Here is a 27960-nt window from a genome sequence, read left to right on the forward strand (position 1 = left end):
GATTACAAATGCAATACGGTCCTTCTCTAATCTAACACTCTTGACCACATTGTTTGGTTTGATAGTTTATTTTCTCATGTCTACTATCCAATGTGTGTCTTGTGCTTATATGATTACCTTGAATGTGATTAGGAACGCATTCCCAAATCTCATTCATACTCTGGCCAGAGATTCAAATCATATCAGAGAGTATTCTCCCTCAAACAGTTTGAAGGTTAGAGATCCCTTGTTGCGCATTCACTTGTCTCCATAGCTAAGCGGCTTGACCCCAACGATGCCGTGGACACCCTCCTGGTGGGATGACTTTGACATAATCAAAGATCAAGGTCTTAACCACAAGACAACTATGATGCCTCAGGTCAAAGGACTACTTTGCATTATCCCAACCATGAGTTCTCATGTGACATGGAATATGAGAACTTTTCGTTGATCGCGTTCAGTGAACTCATTCTCTATTGAGCACCTACCGTACTTGTCTTGATGTCACACACACCAATGATTCGAGACTAATCACTCTCCCTGAGAGAAGACATAGTACGTACTGATCTTAACGGACTGTCAACGCCCAATTGGCAATCCTATGATCAGGAACGTTTAGGATGTGTCTACGAAAGAATGGTCTCAAGAATCTAACTTCATTAGATTACATTCTCCCAATCACATATTCCTTGGACTTTATCGTTTAAGCATATAACATTTATATGAGACGGCTCAAACAATAATGTATGCCCTTTATATGTAAAACTTGTTTAGTTTAACATGTGAAATGTCCGTAAAGTATCATCACATGATTGGCTTTAGGGCACATTTCCAACACTGATGTCTTCCACGTGAAACACTTGGTGGCCAGACCTTAAAGCTCATTCACCATTTTTCATGGCCCTGTTGGAAGATTTAGATATGGGTGTGCCACCACTTATGGAATATATCACATTCACCTGGCGTTGGTTACGGTTACCCATTGGAGGGTGAATGAGGAATTGATCAATTTTTCCTTCAAGTGCCAAAGCTTCAATATGATCACGAAGGGTGATACACTTCTCGTTGTCATGGCCGTTATGCTCATGGTAGTAGCAAAACCTGCCTATGTTCTTCGTGGGCTTTTAATCCGGGTGCCTCGGCTTTGGCTTTGGTATCAGATGTGCTATGCTGGGGTAAATGGCCACGCATATGGCGTTGTATGCCTCATACCTCGGGGTAGGAGTTGTCCTGACACGTGCTTGACCCACTATGTTGACTGCCTAGGATCGAGGATTATCATAGCGATACCCTTGGTTATCGCGGTAGTGTCCTTTACTCCTTTTACTAAAATGAGACTGGTGAAGATGGAAATCTTTCCTTTTGCCCTGAGATTGATATGTCTGTTGACTTTGCAAAGTATTAAGTAAGGCAGGAGGAGGCACCGCTGCCATTTAGAAGGTCGAGGTCTTCTCATTTGGTTGGATTTGGCTTCCACTCCCTACTTACTGATAAGGGGTGGTTGTGGGGGTTTCCCTTGATATGTCTTTGCCTCGGCGGAGGCATGGTTGTAAGCCTGTGCCATCACCTCAGAGTAAGTCTTCCAAGTGTTGGCATTGATCATGTACTTGAAGAAACAATCACGTAGGCCTGCCATGAAAGCCTTGAGGGCGGTCTTGTTATCTGCCTCAGCACAGCGAGAATACTTATGGCTGAAACTACCGGCTTAATCTCGTAGTGACTCGTCCGGCTTCTGGCGAATTGTGTATAAGTCATCTGCAGAATGCAAGCGATCGGTCTGAAATATGTGTTGAAAGACAAACAGTTTCCTCAGTTCCTCAAATGAGTCTATTGTCTCAAGTGGAAGACGGCAATACCAGTTTAGAGCTCCGCCAGAGAGGTGAAAGGGAAGAGAAGACATCGCTCTTCGTCTATGTGCATCCGATATGCCATGGGGGACTCAAAGAGGTTAAGGTGTTCAATTGGGTCTTCCCTTCCAGTATAGAGTTGTAAACCAAGCTTTTGTTTTGTCTTTGCTTGAAGGGGGGTCGAGGATCCTCCTTGTGAGAGGGCCAGGCCTGGGTTGGTTCCAATCAGGTATCTCGGCCTGACGTTCAGCCTTCAACTTGTTTACTTCCTCAAGGAGCTGTAGGATAAGGGGATCCTGAGTAGAGTCATGTACCACTGGTATTTTCTTTCGTAAGTCTCCATCGCCTCTTGGAAGTAGGAAAGTTTGAGCAAAAGCTTGTGATTTTTCCTTGGACTCGCCGTACTGGCTTCTAGGGCGAGTCTATCGAAATACCTCAGAGTCCCCTGTACCTTCATGTTCCTCTGGGATCTGTTAGTCCTTCCCTAGATTGGCAGCTGGCCTGGGTCGTGGGAAGGGACCAAGTCTTTCAGAAACCTTTGGGTCATTGATCTTCCAGCATATGTGGAGGGGATTCTCTCGACGTTGCTTTAGGAAGTCTTGGTAGTCACGATAAATGGCTTTCGATCCTTCCAACCCTTCTGCAAAGAGGTGTCTTCATCCACTTCTCCTGCTTCGGGTCGAAGCAGCTGGGTTGAGAGATGTCTCATGTTGATCAATGTTTTGATGATTAGCTCGCTGTTCATCAGGGATACCCATGTCGAAGGAAGGTGACCCTCCGTGTTGGAGGGCACCCAGATGATGGTTGATGTCCACAGAGGCAATGAACTCGCGTGTTTGAGTACGCCTAGTTTTGTGGAGCATTTCAAATAGCTTTTCATACTGCTCCTGGAGGACCTCATTCTTCATTGCTATTTTGTTGTTCTGAACTTCTAGCTCATCTACTTTAGCTTGAAGAGCAACCCTTTTTCCTTCTTTCTTTCATTGCTTCGCACTAGGTGCAAGATGAGTGTCATTCTGTGTGCTGTGGCTGCCTTCGTTCCCCATGTTGGAGAGGGATGCCTGGTCAAAAGAGAGTGTACGAATGGTGGAAACCAGCTTGACAAAGCTGAAGAGAGTGGGAATAAGTGTCGTTCCCACAGATAGCGCCAAATGTTGATGCACAAAATCAGTGATGACCTTGATACAACAAAAACTGTTAAGTTTGTGACCTTCACTAGATTGCTCCGGTCACTAGTGTGGATAAGTATGTAAATGGATAGGGACAGGGAAGCAAACACCAAATGTACATGGTTCACCCAGATTGGCTACATCCACGGAGTAGAGGAGTTCTCATTAATTGTGAAGGGTTTACACAAGTACATAGGTTCAAGCTCTCATTTTGTGAGTACTAGTGAATGATTTAGTACAAATAACATTAGGAAATATTGTGAGAGAATGATCTCTATTTATAGAAGAGAGTTTCTAGTTTCATTCTGACATTGACACGTGTCATGTTGTGATTGGCTTCTGATGTTGACACATGTCGCGCTATGATTGGCTTATGATGTCGACATGTGTCGCGCTGTGATTGGCCTTCTGGTTGGAGGGAAACTCTTCTGGGTCTTTGACGGTATAACGTTGACCGGTGCTTAATAGTTTCGGGATTGATCAAGTATGGTACAAACAATCTTAATCCTAAAATAAATGACCAAAACATTAACTAATAAAATAAATAACTAATCTGCCCTAATCTACCTAAAATAATTTCACTAAAATAAGGACCCTAATCTAAAATTTTCACTAAAAACAAAACTTTACACTATCAGTTTTACACTAAAATAAAAACCATAATCTGCCTATAAAATAAATAACTAAAAAATTAAATATAAAAATTGTCTAAAACAGATGACGAAGAAACGGTAAGGGTCATCGTGTGCTTTAATTTAATACGAAGCACTTCATCGTGCAACATCCATTGAAAAATTAAATATCCACCCTAATTTTTAGGGGTGGGCACTTAGAACCGAAAACCGAAACCAAAACACGAACCAAATCGAACCGCACCGAATGGTTTGGTTTTGCGGTTTTGAAACGGTTTCAGTTTTGAAACCGAACCGCAACATAGAAAACGGTTTGGTTTCAGTTTTGGCTTTTGAAAACCGCACCAAAACCGAACCGCACCACAAATATTAATAAACATTTAATTAAATGTCCATATTAGATTTCATGTTTTAATTGGTCGTTTGTTAAAATCCATACACTTAGTATGGACTCAATTACACTAGAATATCATCATTCATCACTTTCTTTTGTTCATTAACTTGAAGGACCTTTGTTATTTTATACCATCACACACACATATATGTACAAGGGTGGACTAATCTTGTTATCAAGAGTCGAACAATGATCTACTAAAGGCCACTCATTTGAAGCATGATATCACATATTCTAGTATGAAAATTTCGCTCACATTTAATGAATTCAAATTTATTCAACTTGTTTTATGAAAAATATTGTAAGGGACACCCTTTTGTTGCACAAACATGTTTTAACATCACAACTACATGCAACATGCTAATTGTTTACATAACAAATGTCATTTTCCTATTACTATTGGGAAATGCTTTTTAATATGTTAAATTGCAAATTGTACATTTTTTCTTAAAAACCAAACCGAAACCGTTTGAAACCGCACCGAACCGAACCAAATGGTTTGGTTTCATTTTGGTTTTGGCTTCAAAACCGCACCGAACCAAACTGCAAAAACTTGCGGTTTTGGTTTTGGTTTCACTCAAAACCGCACCAAACCGAACTGCGCCCACCCCTACTAATTTTCATGTATTCTCAAACCCACAAAATATGAGCGATTCAAAATTCAAAAAATAAAATTAATAACCTAAACAAATATGTTCTTTATTTGGAGAAATAGAGACTTAGCGTGGAAATCGAAGATCGTGGATGGTGAAAGTGTAGGAAAAAGGAAACAAGATTTTGGATATGGTGGAGAGAAAGTTTTGGAGTTTGGGGGATTAAAAGAGGGATTTTGGGGACAAAGATGAGGAAATGAGAAAAGAAAGGTGTAGATCCGGGATTTTAATGAATCTCGTGAACCCTTGTGCAACGAAGCGCTTCTTGCCTAAAGTTTCTTCTTCGTCGCATTTAACTTTTTTCCAATTATTGTCCCTCTGACATTTTCAAAGACTTTGCATGACGCTGCCTAAAGAACAAAAGGTTGTTTAATGCAATAGCAAACTGAAATGTCACCATGTTTTCTTATCAGTGCAGGTTTCACCATATTAATTATGGGAGTGATTTATTCACGCTCATTCTCATCTTTTACGTAAACTTTATTTTAATTTTTAATTCTCTTTTAGTTGTTTAATGCAATAGCAAAAATATTTATAGAAAATATAAAAGAAGAGGTATACACAGTGGCGGATCCACAATGGGGTCGTCGGGGTCGCACAACCCCTTGGAAACCATGGAAACAACCTTGAAGCTCCCATATGCGACCTCTTGGAGCTGGGGTCATCGGGGTCGTCGGGGTCGAAGACTCGGCAGGAAGAGGAAGAAGAAGCAGCGCTCGCGCGCGCTTCTTTTTTTTCAAAACAGACGGGCAAAACGGTGTCGTTTTGGCCCAGGAAATTTTTTTAAATGACCTGGCCAAAACGGCGTCGTTTTGGGCCAGGCCGAACAAAAAAAAGAAAAAAGAAATTCCCACCGTGTCCCCCCCAGTCCCAGCCTTCCTACCCGACTCCTATACAATCAAAAGCCCCAATTTCTTTTGTTTTCTCATCCTCCAACCCTAACTCAATCCCCCCAAACCCTCAACTCCTTTCCTCCCTTGCTGCTGCTGCCCCCAAACCCTCAACTCCATCTCCTCCCTTGTTGCTCCCTTGCTAGCGGCTCCAACTCCATCTCCTCCCTTTGTTTATATTGTGAGTATTTATTTTGAATATTTTGTATATGTAGAAGATATTTAATTAATTGAAATTCAATTCATATTTATTTTGTGAGTTTTTATTGTGAGTTTGTTTATATTGTGAGTTTATATTGGTTTGTTTATATTGATGGTTTGTTTATATTGATGGTTTGTTTATATTGTGATTTTTTATTTTCATTATTTTGTATATGTAGAATGCAAGATGAGATATTTAATTTAATTGAAATCCAATTCATATTTATTTTGATTATGTTTATGGTTTGTTTATATTGTGAGTATTTATTTTGAATATTTTGTATATGTAGAATATATTTAATTTAATTGAAATTCAATTCATATTTATTTTGATTATATTGATGGCTTGTTTATATTGTGAGTTTTTATTTTCATTATTTTGTATATGTAGAATGCAAGATGAGATATTTAATTTAATTGAAATCCAATTCATATTTATTTTGATTATGTTTATGGTTTGTTTATATTGTGAGTATTTATTTTTTATTTTGAATATTTTGTATATGTAGCATTATTATGGAACGGTTTTTTAAGAGAAAGTCATCATCGGGTTCAGGTAGTTCGAATAATGTTAATAGTTCAAATACTGTTGGTAGTTCAAGAACTCCAAGTTCAAGACAAAGTCAGTTAGATGATGTTTTGGGTAATCTTCAAGCGGATCCTGGATTAAGAACTCGAATAATAGATTATGACGCTAATATGAGAGATGAGGTCCGAAGATTATATCTACAAAAAGGACCTTGTCAACCTAGAGGTCATAATTTCCCAATAACTAATATGTCGGGAATTAATCGACGCTTCATTCCCCAATGGTTTGATGAGTTTTATTGGTTGGAGTATAGTGTATCTAAGGATGCGGCATTTTGTCTCTATTGCTATCTCTTTAAAACCAATTTTGAACAAGTGGGTAGTGAAGCTTTCACTGGAGATGGATTTAAGAATTGGAAGAAAGGGAGAGAAAGATTTAAGATGCATGTTGGACCGGTTGGGAGTGTTCATAATAAGGCTAGAGAAGCTGCTACAAATTTGATGAATCAAGCTACACATATTGAAACGGCAGTGAGCAAACACTCTGACCAAGCTCGTAAGGCTTATCGCACATGCTTGATTGCTTCAATCCAGTGCACTAAGTTTTTATTGCGACAAGGTCTTCCTTTTCGTGGCCATGATGAAAGTGCCACTTCAAGCAATAGGGGAAATTACTTGGAGTTATTGCAATTCCTTGTAGATAATAATGATAAAGTTAGAGAAGTTGTGATGGAAAATGCTCCGGGGAATCTCAAATTACTAGCTCCTTCCATTAAAAAAGAAATTGTGAATTCATGTGCCCTTGAAACATTTGATGCTATCATGGATGGTCTAAAAGATAGATTCTTTTCAATATTGGTGGATGAAGCACGTGATGTGTCTGTGAAAGAGCAAATGGCTATGGTGTTGCGTTATGTGGATGACAACGGGGCATGTAATTGAAAGATTTGTGGGTATCCAACATGTTACCGACATTACTTCAAGTTCACTAAAGGGTGCTATTGACACATTGTTTTCTCGCAACGATTTGAGCATTTCCAAGCTACGAGGACAAGGTTATGATGGTGCTAGCAATATGAGAGGTGAGTTGAATGGCCTTAAAACAAAGATATTGAGAGAACAACCTTGTGCATATTATGTTCATTGCTTTGCTCATCAACTTCAACTAGCTCTTGTTGCCGTAGCAAAGAAGAATATAGGCATTGCCTCTTTTTTTGCAACGGCTAATAGTGTGGTTAATCATGTTGGAGCATCTTGTAAGCGGCGTGATTCACTTAGAGGGCAACTTCAAGAAGAGCTTGTGATAGCTTTTGAAAATGATTGTCTTATAACGGGGCGAGGCTTAAATCAAGAAACAAGTCTCAAACGTGCCGGTGACACACGATGGAACTCACACTATGGTACCTTGATTAGCATCATTTCTATGTTTTCATCTGTGGTTCATGTGCTTCAAATGGTTATTGATGATAATCCCAATGAAAGTGCGGGTGAAGCAAATAAGTTAATGAGAGAGATACTTACTTTTGAGTTTGTGTTTCACCTTTTCTTGATGAAAGTCATATTGGGACTCACAAATGATTTGTCACAAGCATTGCAAAGGAAAGATCAAGAAATTGTGAATGCAATGGCTTTAGTGAAATCATGCAAGGAAAAGCTATATTGGATGAGGAATAATGGGTTCGATGCATTGGTTGATGAAGTATCTTCTTTTTGTGAAAAACATCATATTGATGTTCCTAACATGGAAGAGGCATTTATACTTCCAGGGAGGTCAAGGCGTTATGCTCCAATAAAGACAAATCGTCATCATTATCGTGTGGAGCTCTTTATTTATGTCATTGATGAGCAAATTACGGAGTTAGAGGATCGCTTTAATGAGGTAAATACCGAGTTGCTTATTTGTATGGCATGTTTGAGTCCGAAAGATTCATTTGTAGCTTTTGATAAACCAAAGTTACTTCGTCTTTCTCAATTTTATCCTCAAGACTTTTCGGATGAAGATCGTTTGGCACTTGAAGATCAACTTGAGATTTATATTCATTATGTGTGTTCTAGTAGTGATTTCTCTCAATTGGAAGGGATTGGTGATCTTGCAAAAAAAATGGTGGAGACAAGGATGCATCAAGTATTCAATTATGTATATTTGCTCATTACATTGTCTTTAGTTTTACCAGTTGCAACTGCTTCAGTGGAGAGAGCATTTTCTGTCATGAATATTGTTAAGGGTCCACTTAGGAACAAAATGGGAGATCAATGGTTGAGTGATAGCTTGCTTGTTTATATTGAGAGAGATATTTTTGCTTGTATTGAAAATGAAGCTATAATGCTTCGTTTTCAAAATATGAAACCTCGTCGTGGACAATTATAGTTTGTAATATTGTTTCCATTATGAATTATGAATGAAAGTACTATGATTTCATTTTCAATATGTTTTTCCATCCTAAATTTTTATTTGAACTTTTACACTGTGACCCCTTGGGGTAAGATTCCTGGATCCGCCACTGGGTATACATACGAGATGAAAAATGATGTCCATATATCATTTACTTTTACATTATGTTTGGCTGAAGAAATTTAAAATTACTAAGAAATTTTAAAATGACAAAAATTGAAATTTTTCTAGAATTTGCAATTTTTCTTGTTTGGTTAACCTAAAAGAATAATGGAATTAAAAATGAAATTTGTTATTTTTGAACTCTCAATCATAGAAATTGGGAAATCACACCTATGTACATAAAATTTAAACTTGAGAATTGGAGGACCCAAATTCCAAGTTTTTTTTTATGCGGAAAATTCTAAATTTATATGTTTATGAATCCAAACAAGAATTGGTGCATGTCAATATATAAATTCTAATTTTTATTCAAATTTCAAGTTTATTTCCCTCATCCAAACATAGTGTTAGTTTCTCGACGTTTACCACTCAAGTGCAAAAACCATTGGTTGTAAGTAGTTAATTTTACCCAAGTAAATAAGACTCATGTTGAGTTGTCATGACACACCCCGACCGAGATCGAGGCATGCTAGCTGTCACGTGAGGGTGACGTAGTCATGTGCGCAGTACGGAAGCAATAACGATAAGAAATATACGAATAAATAAAAACTGAAAACTACTAATGTGCACATATAAACAGGAAGTGCTAGGAGTGAGATACAAGTGTAAATACTCCTAATCAGAGCATAGAAAGTCTAGGTGTAGTCCAGTAGGACAAGTACTAGTTATACAGTACCAAAAGATGTCTTACAAATATTTTATTCTGTCAGAACCGCCGAGATCCTCAATGCCACCAATGGCAAGTCTACCTAAAACCTAGAGGGGCGCAAAACAGAAAATATGAGTGGGCGAAAACAAAAGTTTTGCGAATACATTTAACTTTCAAAAGCTCTAACCCATCACCGTAAAACATGTATACTTTTCCTAGAAATAGAATATAAATATACATACATACACACATACATATATATATATATATATATACTCAAATTATGCTTCACATATTCATAATCATAAGTATGTCATGCCAAGATATAAATAGAATAAGTAACTCAGGTGAAAATAAATTCATGGAAAATAATACATTAGCCAGAACCCTTGCAGAAGTTTATACGGCTGAATTCATAGCTCATTAGTCAATCTAGCTGGAGTCACTACAAATGACCTATACGGCACTACACTGCACACAAGTCGGAACCACCGAAAAGGTACGTACGACAAGACTGGGTGTAATATAGTTATGCTCAATGCTACGCACTCATGATAGCTATGCGATAAATCGCTAGTCACCTACGAGTCAAAACCACCTATGATGGTCTGTACGACAAGATTGTGCACCTAAATTTGATCCAAAGTGAGCATATGGTGCGGGAGGTGACATTATAAACAGGCCTGTGTCATATCTCTGGCTAATCACTAACACCGGGGTACAGGTTTATATGCTCTATGCTTCTCAATTAATCACAACCGTTATTCACATTCACAATTCATGAACTCCCCTGGGCTTACCTGAGCTTCCATAACACCACAATTATATATCATGCATCATATACTAATTCATATACTGAACATAAATTTATATGTATGGCAATTCAAGGCATACTTTCATTTAAATGCATTTTCTGGGAAAATATCAAGTATATAAGTATATACTGAAAACCAAAAGCCTACTCACTGGTATATCGAAGGGTTGTAGCCCCCGAGTCGCCCTTGACTGCGCTCGTCCTCGGAAGAAGTCTCCCCTATATGCGAAACAACTATAAAAACATTAATTTAAAGCACATAACCAATACTAACTAATAACTTCTCATACATTGCTCAAATGGGATGTTCGAATATACCAACGTGATCTACACAACCTCACGAACATCCCCATATTTTTAGAAAAATTTTCCGACCACCCACACGCCTGCTAAGGCACGGCCAGGCGCGCAAGCCACGCGTGGGCACGTGCCAAGCACACTGAGGGTGGCAGTTAGATCCATCAGGAATATTCCGTCCAAAAGCAAGCATATACCATCAATTATTAACGGCGTCATCTAACGCAGTTAGCATATTCCATCAAAACTGACGGAATATGCCCTTGTCTTCTCCGACGAGTCGCCGGATGCCGGTGACTTCGCCGGTTTCTGGAATTTATTTCAAAACCTTATATCTTATTCATTTCTTAACCAAATTCCATGAAACTTGAACGAATTTGAAGATCTCACCAAGACAAACAAAACCATACCTGAGTCGAGCCCTGAAACCCCAGAAATCCGTCGGAAAAAGCCTCGATATTCCGAAAAATCTTAAAACCCATTGTTCTTGATAATCCAACGTCCAAATTCTTCCAATGAACCACTCCGAGCCTCGTGAGGACCTCCTTAAGCCACCTGTAAGCTTGAAATCCCAAAAAATACACGATTTTACGATTGCATGAATAGTGACATAAATAGGGTTAGGGTTTCCACGAGTTTTCGAAGAAGTTCTTACCTAAAAATGGTACCATTCAACTCGTATGAACCTCAGGAACACAATGGTATCCTTTAAACCCATGATCTGCAAACTTCCGACTAGTTTGTTGTTAATCCGTACGGGAGAAAGGAGAGAGAGTGAATCCGAGGGAGATAGCACGGGAGAGAAGAGAGAGAAAGGTACTTTTGTGTGTTTGTGGTCCAAATTGGGTCACCAACCAAACAACTAAAACTTTAAAAAATTTATTGAGTCCAAACCTTAGCCCATTTACACACACCACCACCAACCATTCAAGGGCAATTTCGTCAATTCACGCTATCGATAACTTTAATTCGGGATAGGCTGTGACATGTCAAGGTTTTGAATGAAAATTGCTCATAAGGCAAATAACTTGTATGGCAAGATATTTGTTCTTCATTGTAATTGAATACTAATTGGCAAGGATATGAGGAACCAAAGAAACATAAGTTGACTTTTGAAACCCTAATTCAGTAAGATATAATGCACATGCCACTATGGGACAACATCAAAATTAAATGGTGATTTGGTTTATATCCCTCCAATTACTATGATAGACAGTATTGGAGGAACTGTATTTGCAATAATTAATAAAGGTGTCCCTGCTTTCACAATGATTCCGGTTCCATTCTCGAGCAATCCCCATTCTTCTGCTGGAACATTACTGATTGGAGAGGGTAGAATATACTCTTGAGACACTCCACTTATCATGCCTCCAATTGGTCAGGTCTGTATCATTCATCTTCTCCTAGTTGCTACCCTTGTGATTACAGTCGAAACTGTGATCCTAGAAACATGTTGACTGTGATTATATATATTATTCTTACATTGACTAATGCGCATTAGGTTTTGGTGATCTTGTTGTGTGGCTGTAAATTTGCCAGGTGGTTGGGTATTTCATGCAGCGAGATATACACACACACACACACCATCTTCTTTTATATGGGATCACGGTTTCGACAAAAATGATTAGGACCAAAATGCCCCTCAGCAAAAAAAATCAGAAGCAGCAAAGAAGAATGCATAAAATAATGCAAGGGTAATTTTTTAAATTTACTTTTTAATAATTTTGTCATGGAACAAGTGGGTAGGCAATCTGAGAAAAATGATAAGTATGAACGGTCATATCACCAAAATATACGAACACAACATTTTAAAAGGTTTGTAATACCAGTTATAAAAAAGATCTTTCGCACACGGATAATAATGTGATTAAATTAATTATCAAATGATTGTTTTTTTTTTAACAAACAATATTATTTACACTAAGAGGGAGGAGATAGGCTTAGCCTCGTAATGGACTAGTAATAATATGATTCAATTAGTTGTTTATTAAATATTATTTTCTCTATTTTTAAACACGTTCAAAACATCTTAAGAGGTATGTAATGCTGGTTATAAAAAAAGTCGTTCACACGCAGATAATTATGTAATTAAATTAGTTGTCAAATGATTATTTTTTTTCTTTTAACAAACGATATTATCTACAATAAGGGGGAGATGCTAGGCTTAGCCTTACAATGGACTAGCAATAATGTGATTCAATCAATTGTTTATTAAATATTATTTTCTCTATAATTATGTGAATTCACCTGCTTTAATTGGTTTATGAGAGGTTTCTTCTAACATGATATAAGATTATTTATTTACTTCAAATATTTGACTTTCATTTTGTCAATTTACGCATATAAATATATTTAAAACGTGTAAGTCGCGCGTAACACTCCGTGATTCAAAAAATGTCTTCTGCATGTGTGTGAGCACGTGCATGAAGGCTAATAAGCTTTTAAGGGGCATATATATATACACAGGCCCTTTAAGGGAAGAGATCCCTATTTTTCAAAAAAAATGGGGACACCCTCTTGACCGTTAGATTTGGCTTTAATGAAATTATGTGGTTGGGATTAAATCACAGGCCACAGAATCTCAACCATAGAATTTCATTAAAGCTAAATTTAACGGTTAAGAGGATGTCCCTATTTTTTTTTGAAAAATGGGGATTCCTTCCTTTAAAAGGCTTCCTCTATATATATATATATATATATATAGAGAGAGAGAGAGAGAGAGAGAGAGAGAGAGAGAGAGAGAGAGAGAGAGAGAGAGAGAGAGAGAGAGAGAGAGAGACCCACACCCTAAGCTTTTAAGGGGCATCTCTCTTCTCATTTTACTTTTATGGTGTGAGATACGATATTAAGGTCAATAAATGGTCAAAGTACAGTCAATACTCAATAATATGGAGATATTATTAGGACATTTCTAACCGAAGATGCAAATGCTTTGAAATGTGTATGTTGCATTTTTTAGCGGTTAAAAAGTCTTCAATAGAGAGATGTAAGATATAGATCTTGACTGAAAAATTTAAATAAAAATTTAAATATAGATACCCTTTTACATCGTTCTGCAAATCAAAAAGAGAAAATTAAATTGCACTTCAAATGCTTTGAAATGTGTATGTTGCATTTTTTAGTGGTTAAAAATTCTTCAATAGAGAGATGTAAGATATAGATCTTGACAGAAGAATATAAATAAAAATTTAAATATAGATACCCTTTTACATCGTTCTGCAAATCAAAAAGAGAAAATTAAATTGCACTTCAAATTTCCATATTTCTCATCGGAATAGAACTCGTACCTATGTCTCCCAAAACTGTAAAATGGACTATAAACATAGTCTTTGCATGGCAAATATGCATCTCTCTATTGGAGATGCTCTTATATGTTGCCGAGAAAATAATTCTGCATTTTTTGTTTTTCACACTCATGTTATCTTAAATACGGGTGTGCATGAACAAAAATGACTTGTGTGGAAATTATTTCCACAAAATGAAAATCATCACTCAGCAAGTCATGGTTCCAAATGAGTGTATTTGAGTTAGTAAACTCAACACTAGTGATCGCATTAGCAAGGAAGTTAGCCTCTCTAAAAACATAATTCTCGGAAACTCTTTGAAATGAGGTTGCTATCCTCAATAATATTCTTGATCCTCCACGGAACTCTGGACCTACCTTCAATTGAGTCAAACAAGTTTAGAATCACCTTCCACATAGATTTTTAAAAACCTCGATTCTACGCCATCAAGAGAGCATCATGTAAACCTAGCCTCCGCCATTGAAGTTGTATTCTCACATAAGCTCCTAGTTCCTGAATATGGTAGCCATGATAGTCTCAAATGACAAAGCCTGCAATAACTCTTTGGTTAAAAGCACTTTTACAAAAAATATGGCAAACATTCTACTGTTTTATTGAACAACTTATTCTCATAACACAACATAAGCAGTTTTTTTTATTTTATTTTTTTATAATCACAACAGTACCAAACTACCCCTAAGTCCCAAGTAGTGAGAGAGTGGTAGAAAACTTTCTTGGTCCTTTATATGCGGCTTTTTACTGTGCCAAGAAGTATGAAATATTCTGGATGTTTTAACAATTAAATTTATATCTTAACTATTGGAGTAAACTTTCGTCTACATCTTCTGGATTGTAAAATGAGATGTAAACATTATTTTGCATCTATCTATTGGAGATTTTCTACATTTTTTTTTCTGCACTCATGATTTCTGATTTAGCTCTATAAACTATATTTTTTAATATATTCTATTGTTGTAAGGCCATTGATAGGATTTTTACCACTTGTAAAAGTAGGGATAAAAATACTTGCAAGAGAACAAAGTAATTGTAGTATAAACGACTCAAGTAAGGTTATTCTCCACAAGAATTGAATGTATAATTTGTAGTTAAACTAATTCTTAATTAACTATTTAAAACCAGATTTTGAGGAAAAGATTTATGATTTTGAAACTAAAAGATGAAAAAAAAAAAAGCAAAGCACTTTAAATTTTAAAAACCAAGGAATCGGTAAAAATATAAATTAAAACAATTAAATAATTCTTAAGAAAAGCACTTATGGAAAAGACTAAGGTTAGCCATAGCTATTAACAATCATATGCAGTTCTATCAATTACGCATGAATTACCACATACATACTTTGAGTTTGCATTTTTCTAATGCGTATTCTCCTCATGAATTTCAAGTGAAAGCGTACAGCTAACATGCAATCCGCCTATGATTTTTAGATCCAATATGAACATGTAAGATTCATTAAGCTTTGTGAAACCCTTTGAAAAACCATGCAATCTTAAGAGCGTGATGCTCGCCTTAAGTGAAATTACATTTATCAATCACAAGAAGTCCTCATCAATTTCAAGGTAATGTTCCAACATAAATTGCATCAAATTACTTGCCTAAATATCCCAATGGTCGCGAATCATTACGACAATTAGATAGTTTCAAACAGAGTGTTTAATAATTTAAAACTTGCATGCATAATATGAAAAGAAACTACATATTCTTACTAATGTTTGTGGCCTCGCCGTAGCACAAAGCAAAATATTATTAAGAACATGGATGGAAAACATCTTGTAAAATAAAGTTGAATCGTCAAAGCTCTCTACGCCAAATTGTCCAAAGTAGTGCATAAAGAACCCTAACGGCTAGGTAGCCTTATTTATACTACTACTACAAAAAAAAAAAAAAAAAAATCTAGAAACGGTCTTCTAAAAACTAGGAAACAAAATAACAAATGATAACTTAAAAATCACAATATAAATCTAATTGGGAATCTGCCTAGCAGATAATTAGCCACGTTTCTGGATCATCAGGGCTCCAAATTAATCAAGCCCAAAACAACTTGAATTAAATCTTAAGACATCCTCTCCAAGTTCGTAGAAAAGACCAACATAAAAAATTAAACCTAGCATTCGTGTCTTGTTTCCCGTGTTCGTGTCGTTTCACGTGACACCCGTTAAAATAAATGGGTAATATGATCTGACCCGAACTCGACCTGTTAATATTAATGGGTAATATGACCCGACTCATTATCCGTTAAAGTAAATATATTTTAAACCAATAAAAATCAAATGAAAAACTTAATACTAAATTAGTATATACATACCACATTGTCACACACACACACACACACATATATATATTGACACACCCCGACCGACATCAAGGTATGCTGGCCGTCACGTAATGGTGACGTAACCTTGTGCATAGTGCAGAAGCATTAAGGATAAGAAATATATGAATAATTAAAAACCAAAACTACTAGAGTGCGCTAGCAAACAGGAAGTGTTAGGAGTAAGATACAAAAGGAAATACTCATAATCAGAGCATAACAAGTCTAGGTGCAATCCAGAAGGACAAGTACTAGTTATACAGTACCATAAGATGTCCTACAATTATTTTCTTATGTCAGAACCATCGAAGTCCTCAAGGCCACCAACAGCAAGCTTACCTAAAACCTGGAAGGGCGCAAAACAGAAAACGTGAGTGGGCAAAAAGAAATGTTTTACAAAACCATTTCATTTATCAACATTTCTAACCCCTCAGAATATAAGCATATACATAATTATTTTTGTAAATATATCAATTCAAATCATGCTTCACATATTCATATTCATATGTATGCCATGCCAAGATATAACAAAGTAAGTAAGTCAGGTGAGAATAACTTCATAGAAATATAACATATTAACCGGAACCCATGTGGTAGTCTGTATGGCTGAATTCATGGCTCAAAAGTCAATCTAGCCGAAATCACTACTATGACCTATACGGCACTATACTGCACAATAGTCGGAACCAAATGAAAAGGTCTATACGAAGATGCTGGGTGTAATATAATTATGCTCAATACTACTCTCATACAATAGTTGGACGATAAATCACTAGTCACCTACGAGTCGGAACCATAGTAAAGGTCTGTACGACAAGACTGTGCACCTAAATTGGATCCAATATGAGCATATGGTGTGGGAGGTGACATTATAAACAGGTTTGTGCCATATCTCTGGCTAAATCACAATCACCCTAGGTGCAGTTTTATGAGCTCAACGTTATTCAATAACATATCACATCATCGATAATTCACATAACCAAACATAACTCACCTGAGCTTACTTGAGCATCCACAGCACCACAATTATATATATAATGTATCATATACCAATTCATATACGAATTATAAATTTATATGCATGGCATTCAAGGCATAATCTCATTTAAACATATTTCTGGGAAAATATCAAGTATATAAATATATACTGAAAATCAAAAGCCCACTCACTGGTATGTCGAAGGGTCGTAGCCCCCGAGTCGCCCTTGAACGCACTCGTCCTCGAGATAAGTCTCACCTATATGTGAATTAACTATAAAAACGTTATTTGAAGCACATAGGCAAAACTAGCTAATAACTTCTCATACAATGCTCAAATGGGGTGTTTGAATATATCAATGTGATCTACAAAACTCCATAAACATCCCCATATTTTTAGAAAAAAATTTCAACCACCCACGCGCCGGCTAAGGCACGGCCAGACGCGCTGCCCACGTGCGGACACGTGCCTGGCACATCTACGGCAACAGTGATGCCATTAGGAATATTCCGTCAAATAGTAACGGAATCCGTTAAAGTTAACTAACGCCGTTGGAATATTCTGTCAAACTTGACGGAATATTCCGTCATCCCTAACCTTGGACCTCCGTCGACCGTCGCCAGCACTGGAAATTGGGGAATTTTCTAAACCTTATATCTCAGTCGATACTCAACCAAATTTCACAAATTTTATTTCAAAATGAAGCTTAGAACAATTAGAACAAACCCATACCAGTTTTTTGACCTAAATCCCACGAGATTCACCGGAAAGCTCCTCGATATTCTGGCCAAACCTACAACTCGCCGTTCTCGCTATTCTGATGTCTAAATTCTTCCAACGAACCACTCCTAGCCTCGTAGGGACCTCCTTACTATAAGCTCCAAATTCCTTAAAACCTTCAAAATTATGTGTGCATGAACCGTGCACAAAGTCGAGGTTAGGGTTTCTCAGGTTTTCGAAGCTTTCCATTCTCAAAAATGGTATCAATGAACTCAGAAGCTTACAAGGAACAAGAATCTTACCTCTTTGACATCGATCCGTGAAGTTTGAAAGGGTTTTAGGTGTCGTCCGTACGTGAGAGAAGAAGAGAGAGTGAGTCCGAGGGTGAGAGAGTACGGGAGAGAAGAGAGAGAGGGAGAGTGTGTGTGTATGTTCCATGTCGGTCACCAATCAACCACAAAATAACATCTAAGTCCCCAAAGTATGTCACACACACTACAAAGTTCAACGTCCAAGGTTAAAACTGTCATTTTACATCACCGATAATAGTAATTCGGGACAGGCTGTGACATATATTACTTTAGAACATAAATACACATTTGTCTTTCAAGTATCACATAAATATTAAGTGTGAAAAATATATATAAACGCTTGTGATGACAAGTTTTACAACTTTCGAGAAAGACTCAATTCGCCACTATAATCATATCAACTATAGATTGAAGTTTAATCGTTGATTGTCATTTACATTTGTGCTCCATTCTTCTTACCAAATTTTGTTTTGCAGATTTTTTTTTTTTTAGACATGATTTTTTAGATGATACATGAATGTGAACGGTTCAGATAATTGATATTACCTTTACAGTTTTACCGTTAGTGAAAATATTGCTAGAAATTTAAAAAGTTTTTAGAAACTATATTATATCAACTCAAATTCTAGTTACCCATAAATATTGAAACTTGTTATCAACGATCCTAACTGTTCATTTTTCTACATTCAAAAAAGAAAATATGAAAAATGAAATTTGGTGAGAAGAATAAAGCGTAAATGACAATGGACAGTTAAATATAAATCTAAGCTTTATGGATTATGGTGTCAGATTTCATAGTTGACCCCTTCACGAAAGTTGTAAAGGTTGTCACTAAGAGTTGTTGATGCAAATTTCCATCGTCTTCAGTCTTGACGAAAATGCACCTGCAAAACAATCAACACCTTTTGATCAAAGACCTAAGCCTCACACGCCCATAAGGTGAAGATGAGGGGGTTAGGCCGATGGACCTCCGATACCTAAGTCAGTTTCTTTGAGGAAAATAAAGTATTTAGGGCTTTTTAGGGTAGCAAAAGCTTCTAAAATTTGGTAGAATAAGGGGTATATATAGGAGGGGATGACCGAGCATAGTGTTAGGGTTTTACCCTACATATGGCGGCATCCTATTGGCCAAGGTTTATGGAGAAATATTCTCAAGATATTAAATAGGAAATAATATCTTGAGATAATGGAGTAATTATCCCTAATTGATTTAAATTGGGATTATTTACTTGAATGGAGTCAATCTTCAATTGGGAATGTATTAAAGATAGGATTGGGTAATTAATCATTATCTTTAATGCTTTAACTTTTCCTTGCCAAGGGTAGGTGAGTTGTGGGTAGTCGTATTCAGCTGCTGGGACCTTCAGAGGTGCGAGCTGCGCGTAGGAGTATCTAAGGAGCATGCCCATTTAATGAGGACAATCTTGTCTTTCTTGAGCAAAAGTTCACGTGTCGCCTCTAGAAGTTTTGGATTTATTTTAGGCTCCACAAATGCCCCCACACTTACTGGGCTGCATGTATGAAAAGGGCAGTAGGTGTAGAAATTCCAAGCTGCATGGGCTTGTAGAGTTGTTTCTCAATTTGAACTAGATCTCATTTCTTGATTTAGAGATAGACATTTTCTAGGAAAAGGAAACCAATTGCCTCCAATACCTATTTAATTCTGCAAGCAGGGAATTAAATAAATTTGGAGAACAATCATCATTCCAACAAGGAATAAAGAAGCCAAAGGAAATTTGTTCCCCAACCCCTAGCTGTTTTCTTCTCTTGCCCTTGCAAAGTTGTCTCTCGTCATTGTTCTTCTTCTCCGTGCCTCACCAAGGTAAGAAAAGTTTGAATTTTCTTATTCTTAATTTTTTTGGGAGCCTTGGACCTGAAAAAATTGGTTCAGTAGGGGTCGAGGATGTGTAAAACACGTGGCATGGGTGCCATGGGGTTGTAGATGGTAGGACACAGAGATCTGCTGGCGTGGGCCAGATGCTTGGCTTAGCTCAGACCAAGTAGACATGTATGCTAGGGCACAGAGTTGGGCTAGCCAAGCATGAAGGAGTAGGCTCAAGCCTGTTATGGTGGGCAGAAAGGAGAGAGAGACAGGCATGGGCTGGGTTTCTCCTGCTGGAAGGTTAGGCTGAGTGGCCTTGGGCCTTATTGGGCTCGCTGGGCGTGAGAGAAATGTGGCAAGGGTCTGGGTCATGGGGCCTGGCATACTGCTGGGCTTTTGTGATTTAGGCTCGCGCTAGAGGAAGGAGAAGGGGAGGGCTAGGCCTTCTTGTGGCCTTACCGTGTGGATGAGCTACGTCGTGGGGCCCGGCTCTACGGCGCTAGGTTTACGGTCTTTTTTTTTTTGTATAACCAACTCCATTTAGTAGGAAAAGACTTTGTTGTTGTTGTTGTTGTTGTTGTTTATTTCTCTTCTCGCGAGTTACCTTCTAAATATTTTTCTCCGTACCTTTTACAAAGATTTTGACATGTCTTCCTTTGATCGCAAAAGTGACGAGTATCCTCCACCTTTGTACCGTCAAGGTGGTTATTCCAGCAAGGTGAGCTACTTCAAGGCTGCACATGTCAAGATCAATTCCAATGAGCTGTTCTTGAATTTTTTTGAGACGTACAAGCATGTGATTTCATCAGGGGTTCGCGTCAAACGGGTAAAGGATGATAACAGCCATGAACCATGGTGTAAGATGCCACTACTAGGAAGAGGGCTATCAAATTCCATTCGTATTGTGTTGGGATTTACTTTTCCCATTCTGTGACTTTTTCAGGATGTGATCTACTCTATGAAATGCACACCTACTCAGTGTTCCCCAAATGTAGTTCATGTGATGGTGGGATTCTTGAACTTAAGTAGGTTCTTTGATATTTGTTTGACCATAAATGATTTCTCGTCATAGTACTACTTTGAAATCGGCCACAAGAAAGGCGTAGGGCAACTGAGCTCTGGTTATAGGCTGCTTGATGCTTCCTGCAAAGGTGATCATGAATGAGCGAGAGATACATTAGAGGTAAGTGGATAGTGAGAGTCTGACTCCTCTCTTGAGCTGTGTGTTCCTACTGTCTTTATCAGTGGTAAGTGAACTGCTTCATTCCTGGCCTGCTTGGACTATTGTTGAGTTGCTCCATGACTTCAGTTTATTGATTGCCTTTTTTGCTTTGTGTAGATTTAGAATTTGGCTCAACTTCAAGAACTTCAGCTGATATGAAAAAAGTGCACATCGCCTTGGATATTCCTGCTGAGTACCGTGAGTGGCTTTGCCTGCTCAATCCCTTTCGTTAGGAGAAAGACGGGCTATGTCTAAAAGAACATATAAAGTGAATAAAGGATGAGGCGCTTGCTTGCTCGATCACTGCTGTAGAGTTTATTGGCAATAAGGGTGGAAATAAGAGATCTTCCTCACCTGCTTGTGAGCCTTTAGCTGGGAAGAAGCCAATGACTTTTTATGTTGCTTGCGGGGGCTCGTCTACAGCTAAAAAGCTTGTTATTGATCTGACTTCTCCCAAAGGGATGAAAAAGACTGTAGAGTCTGAGCTTATGAAACTTGCTACTCCGAAAGTAGCCATGACTATTACTGAGAGGATTGCTCAGCGAAGAGGTTCGGTGGTGTCCCAGTGTTCAAGTTTATGTCGAATAGCGTGTCAAGAGCTAAGTCTGGTTTGGCTTTTGAAAGGCTCGCCGCTATGAAGAGCGAAAAGGTGGATTCTGCTACTAAAATGACCTATGGGCTTGCTCATCCTTCCGTTATGAGAGATCCATCGAGTTTGAGGCTGGGGAGTTTCCAGAGATATATGTGTTGCTGAAAGCTAACCTATTTTAGGATGTTGATGCTCAGATTCTTTTGCGAAGCGTCTTGCCTTCTTGAGAAGGTCCTTCCTGATTGCTACAATGCATAAGACTTTGATCCTGGCAGCTGAGTCTATGCGCGTTGATCAGGATGTTGTCAAATATGCTAAGAAGGTTAAAGTGGGGTTGATGGCTTAACTTCACTTGGTTGCTGAAAAGATCGAGAAGCTCGAATCTGAACTTGCCATTTTGAAAGGGTCTGATGTCTCTGCCCCTACTTTTGTGCAGTTGGTGACCATTCATCAGAAGGTCATCGATCTAAAGGCTAAGCTTGGTGTGACTCAAATGATGCTGGAAGTTGTAGAGAAAAAAGTCAGTCATGTTGCACCAGTGGTCAATAACCTTGAGTGTGTCAATTCGAAGCTACGATCTGCTTGTTTTGCTAGAAACAAGGAGCTTATATTCATGCATGCTAAAGTGTCGCATCTCAAGGATGTTGCCAATAAGCTTAAGTCCAAGGAAATGGATTTGCAAGGTGCGTTGTCTAATAACGATAATCTGCAAAAGGAACCGAGTAAGCTGTAGGATGCTCACACTAGGCTTGTTGAGGAGAATATGCTACTGAAGAATGAGAAAGTCGGTCACGAAGTGGCACTTGCTTGTTGTCAGGCTAATTTCTACAAGCTTAGCTATGAACACTTGCACGTCGAAGATGAACCATCTAGTCAAGCGAATTCTTTCATAGGCAGGAATCCTACACTAGTGTCTTATCTGGTTAGAGACCCAAGCTACTGCAAAATCGAATCCTTTAATCGGCTAAGGTTTTTTAGGAAAAAGTCTTTTGTGGCCAATTCTGGGAGCAGTCTGTCACAGGTAGTCGATGCATTTAGGGGGAACTAAGCAATCATAAAACCCATCTATGTCTTGATATCCCAAATCAGTTTACCATCTCCTGATAGGAGAGCACACATTATGTCTGTAAGGGTAGGGGCATCTTCTGCTGTCACATGAGTAGTCAGTTTGTTTATGCATTTGGCCCAAGCTTGTGAATAATTTCTTCCATCTTTATTGAAAATAGAAAAATGTATTAACTTTGCTTATAGGCAGTAATAACATAACAACTGATAGTCCTCCGCATGCGAGGTCTTGTTCGTCTAGCTGCTTGAGTCTTCAAACTTTATTTGTCTTGAACAAGGCCCAAGGAATGATGCAAGGTCACACGTAGTACTTTCTTAGGTTGTAGGCATTCCACTACTTTTCGATTTCTTTGTCGCTCATAGTGGTGAGGGTGTAGTTGCCATTCCTGCTTACTCAATTGATCTTGTACAGACCTTCCCAGATGGGAGCCATTTTTTGGAGCCTTCCCGACAAGCGATTCGAAGGCTTTTATGGGGACTAAGTCTCCTGACTAGAATTGTTAGATCTTCGAGTATCTGGTTTCCACATCGAATAGAGCTTTGGACGTATAGAATACCTGCAGTGAAGCCCCCAGCTCTTCTCGTATGAAGGCAGAGCTCACTGCTACTTCTGATACCGCCAGATAGATGTACAAGTTTTTCACTGCTTCCGGTTTGGATTGTAGTGCAAGTGATGTCAGAAGGTAATCGTGTGAAAACATCATGATTTTCCTAAAGGAAAACCTCAAGTTCCTCTTTCTCCGTTGGGCTTAGTTGGGAGCCAATCATAACCGTCTTCTCTAGTTGGTGGGTGTTAAGAATGATGTGTTTGTCGTTCTTCTCAGTTTTCCATCCTGATTCATCTGCCAGAGCATTGTCGACCTTGAAGCCATCTTCCTGACCCGCATGCCGTGATTGTTATTTTGTGGAAGTAGAATCATCTTTCTGCACTTCATTTACTACGGCTGGTGCGAAAGACTTATTCTTTGACTCTTTGAGAACTTGTATAGTGCACTGTCAAAACATGGCCTGGTCGCCTTTAATCTCTCTGACTGCTCATCTCGGGATGTGAAATCGAATTTTTTGATGCTCGATCAAGGTCACAGCTCCAATCTTTACTAGCCAAGGTTGGCCCAATATCCCGTTATAGGGAGATGGATTGCTAACAATCATGAAGGTTGCGATGAGACGGTTGAAGGGCTAGTTATGTCGAGCAAGATTGTGCCAATAGCAATTGAGGTAAGTCTTTTTTAATCCGATTAAGACCTTTGATTTGCGTTTGATTGTGCTTTCCAGGCCCATCTTTTGGATGACTGACAGTTAGTCTAACGTTTGAGCTATCGTTGTCCATCATAACCCTGTTAACGATGACGTAGGCCAGTTGAACAAATGTCACCAAAACGTCATCGTAGGGAGAGTATACTCCCTCAGCATCCTACTCGGTGAAGCCGACGATTGGTCTAGGTATAACATTTATAGCTTGAACCTGAAAGATCGATCTCGCCTGCTGGATCTTCCTCATCTTGGAACTATTAGTGTCGCCCAGATGCTCAGATTTGGCAATGATGCTGTTAATTTGGATAGTCTTGGCTGAGGGTTTAGCATTAGCGTCTGCTTCTCGCCTTGACTGAGCAGCTGGTCATCGATGTACTGGTCGCACTTGCCTTTCTACATGAGCTTCTCAAGGTACTTGATCCATGTGATATAGTCATTGGTTACTTGCTCTGGTCCTTTATGGAATGCATAATACTTCGTTTGGTCCATCTTGGAGATGTCTCCCCTTATGCGTTATGGCATCTTGAACCACAACTTGTTCTTGAGGTCGCGAAAGATTTAGTTGATCGAGACTAAAAACTTGGTGTACGTCTTGGGCACTGAGCCTCCATTTGCTGGGGACCGATCCCTGCAATTACATTCTAGCTTGTCTTTGTTATTGAGTGATTTATCGCTCTCTTTCTTCTAAGTTGGCTCTGCTTCTTTGCACAGCTGCTTAGGCAGCTTCTGAAAGTGCTTTTCTGCCAAAGCATAAGAGTTTGCTAGGGCTAAGTTCTCGCCCATGATTAATTCTCTAAAAATTGGATGATCTGCAGGGAGCCCATTCTAGAATGCTGAGCATGTAATGCTATCATCGTATCCCACAATCTTCCCCTTCTCCGACTTGAACCTCTTGATGTATGTACGAAATGACTCATTCGGGTCATTCTTCATGTTGAAGAGGTGGTCATACTTCTTCTTGATCGAGCGGTATGATGAATATTCCTTAGTGAAAACCAAGGAAAGTTCGTTGAAGTTCCAGATTGAACGTGGTGGTAGGGTGTGAAGCTAGGCTTGTGCCTCGCCTTAGAACATCATGGTAAATATTTTGCACATGAGAACGTCATTGCTGCAGTAGAGGGTCATAAGGCTTCGGTAGTGCATCAAACGTTTGTCTAAATCTTCATCTCCCTTGAACAAGGTAAAATGTGGTGGGCTGAACTTCTACGGTGGCTCTGTCTGCACAATCTCGTCTATAAATGGTGACTTGCTCATGTTGGCCACGTCTCTACGAAGGGCATTGTCTCTAATATTAATACGATGGAATCATCGCAGCTACTCTGCTACGAGCCTTTGTACTTCCTCCTAGATTTGTCCTTGGTAAGGCAGCGAAGCCTCTGGCTGCCCCCAATGTTGGCCTGCTAGTTCATGTTGTTCTTTGGCATGTCTTGTTCGTATGTACTGTGATTGCGGTGCACGAGGTTCATTCTATGTTGCTCGTCATTGCGCTTGGTGCGGGCTACCAGTGGCACTTGAGCTGGATTGCTCCCGTGCTCTCCCCGGTCTGCCATATGGTTGCCTACTCTACTGCCTCGCAAGAAGAACTCTTTATTGGAGTAGCCTTATGTGGGTGATTTGCCTGAAATGTCTTGAGTGCTCATAAGAGTGTGGGCCCAACCTCGAACGTACACTGACTCGTGAGCTGAGTCAGGAATGAACGCTTCTTTGTGCATCTAGGCTGGAAAAGACATTTTCCCAAGGGCCCAAACGAGAGTGCACATTACCCAAACGCACAGTTCGTGGTGGGCATGAACAGCTCTTTGTCGGGGTGTCGCTGGAATGAGTCACGTTCTTCTACCCTCGTCTTATTTTAGGACACCTCGTTAGAAGCGCACTGTGTTTCAATGCATTCAAGGAGTTGGTTCACCAAAGTGGTCTGATGCGCGAGGGCGCTCATTAAATTGCCAACCTATTAGGGTAGGTGGTACTCGTCATTTGGATTGGAAGAGTCTAGATAATGGACGTCTCCATGTATGGTGGTAGTGTTATGAATTGTAGGTACAAAGCTTGAACCCATAATAAGTATTCCTACATAAAGGTATGGTGAAAATAACCCTGGATCGATCGTGGGACCGATGGTCGGAATCTGGATTGCCGAAAATAGCCTCAGATTGGATTTGGATGCGGGCCAGGTCGACAGAGCAGGTCATGTGTGTGTCAGCTGGCCTTGAGCCGCCTGCCCGTGGGCTGCTCCTACTGGCTAGGCTCCCATAGGCTTGGGCCTGCTGTGCAGCTAGGCTTGTTGCTACGGTGGGCTGCGGCTCCTACCTTGGGGTTGCTATGATAGCTGCCAAGCTTTGGGCCTTCTGCCCGTGGGTCAAGAAATGGACCTGGGCCTGCTGCCCAGAATTTGCAAGGGCTACGATGCTGCTGTTTAGGCCCTAGCCTGGTGGCCCTGCTGTGGCTGCTGGGTCGCAGCAATAGTGGTACTGCGGCTCAGCGACGGTGGGGCTCCTCATTCCGTCGCGTTGAGCCTTGAGGATCGCTATCGTGGGGCAATGTCCTCGTCTCCACTCTCCAATCCAAATCCTTGTATGTACAAGGTTCCATTCATCATGGTTTCTTAATTCCTTACCATTGTCCTTTATCCAGGGATTAATCAAGAAACTTTTCTAGGGAAACATTAATTGATACAGTGTGTGAGAAATTCAACGTAACAAGAAATTCAAGAAACCAAATACAAGAGGCTTGTTCAAATATTTGAATTAGCTCTCAATGAAAGCACCAATTTGTTGATGCAAATTTCCGCCATCTTCAATTTTGATGAAAATGCACCTACAAAACAATCAAAGACCTAAGCCTCACGTGCCCACAAGGTGGGCGAGTTAGGCTAATGGATCTCTAATGCCTAAGTCAGTTTCTCTAAGGAGAGTAAAGTGTTTACAACTTCTTAGGGTAGCAAAAGCTTCTGAAATTTGGTAGAATAAGGGATATATATGGGAGGGCCGACCATAGTGTTAGGGATTTACCTACACATGGCGGCATCTTATTGAGGGAGAAATATTCTCAAGATATTAAATAAGAAATAATATCTTAAGATAATATAGTAATGATCCCTAATTGATTTAAATTAGGATTACTTACTTGAATGAAGTCAATCTTCAATTGGGAATGTATTAAAGATAGGATTTGGGTAATTAATTCTTATCTTTAATGCTTTGACTTTTCCTTACCAAGGGCAAGTGAGTTGTGGGTAGTTGTATTCAATTGCTGGGACCCTCAGGGGTGTGAGCTGCACATGAGAGTATCTGAGGAGCCTACCCATTTAATGAGGCAAATCTTGTCTTTCTTAAACAAAAGTCCACATGCCACCTTTAGAATTTTTGGGATTATTTTAGGCTCCACAAAAGTGATCGTATATATTCTTTTACATTTTTCACACTTCTACCATAATTATTATTAATTTTATTAATTTTGCACTAAAATAAATATAAAAAAAAAACTTTTCATGAGGGTTTGGAGGGTTCTAAACAACGATGCAACCATCGTCTACGCATAGAAGATGCAATGACAAGCGTTTATATATCCTTTCACATTTTTCACACTTGTACGTCAATTGTTCTGAATTTTATTTATTTTGAACTCCCCTAAAAATTTTATTCACGAGGCTTTGTAGGGTTTTAAAAATTCAAACAGTGATTTACCCATCTCAAAGCGTAGAGGATGTAATCACGAGCATTTGCATATTTTTTCACATTTTTGCACTTGTAAATTAATTATTATAATTTTTAATGTTTTT

The 27960-nt window shown here is 38.9% G+C and overlaps 1 long non-coding RNA gene across 1 annotated transcript; it reads left to right on the forward strand.

Annotated features, from left to right (window-relative positions):
• Nucleotides 1-7814: 7814 nt before the first annotated feature.
• On the forward strand, nucleotides 7815-8719 carry LOC126608546 (uncharacterized). The gene is made up of 2 exons (XR_007617903.1): nucleotides 7815-8172; nucleotides 8352-8719. It is a non-coding gene; the product is annotated as an uncharacterized LOC126608546 (long non-coding RNA).
• The last annotated feature ends 19241 nt before the right edge of the window (nucleotides 8720-27960 follow it).

This window comes from Malus sylvestris, chromosome 16 (assembly GCF_916048215.2).
Source record: "Malus sylvestris chromosome 16, drMalSylv7.2, whole genome shotgun sequence".
Lineage (NCBI taxonomy): Eukaryota > Viridiplantae > Streptophyta > Magnoliopsida > Rosales > Rosaceae > Malus > Malus sylvestris.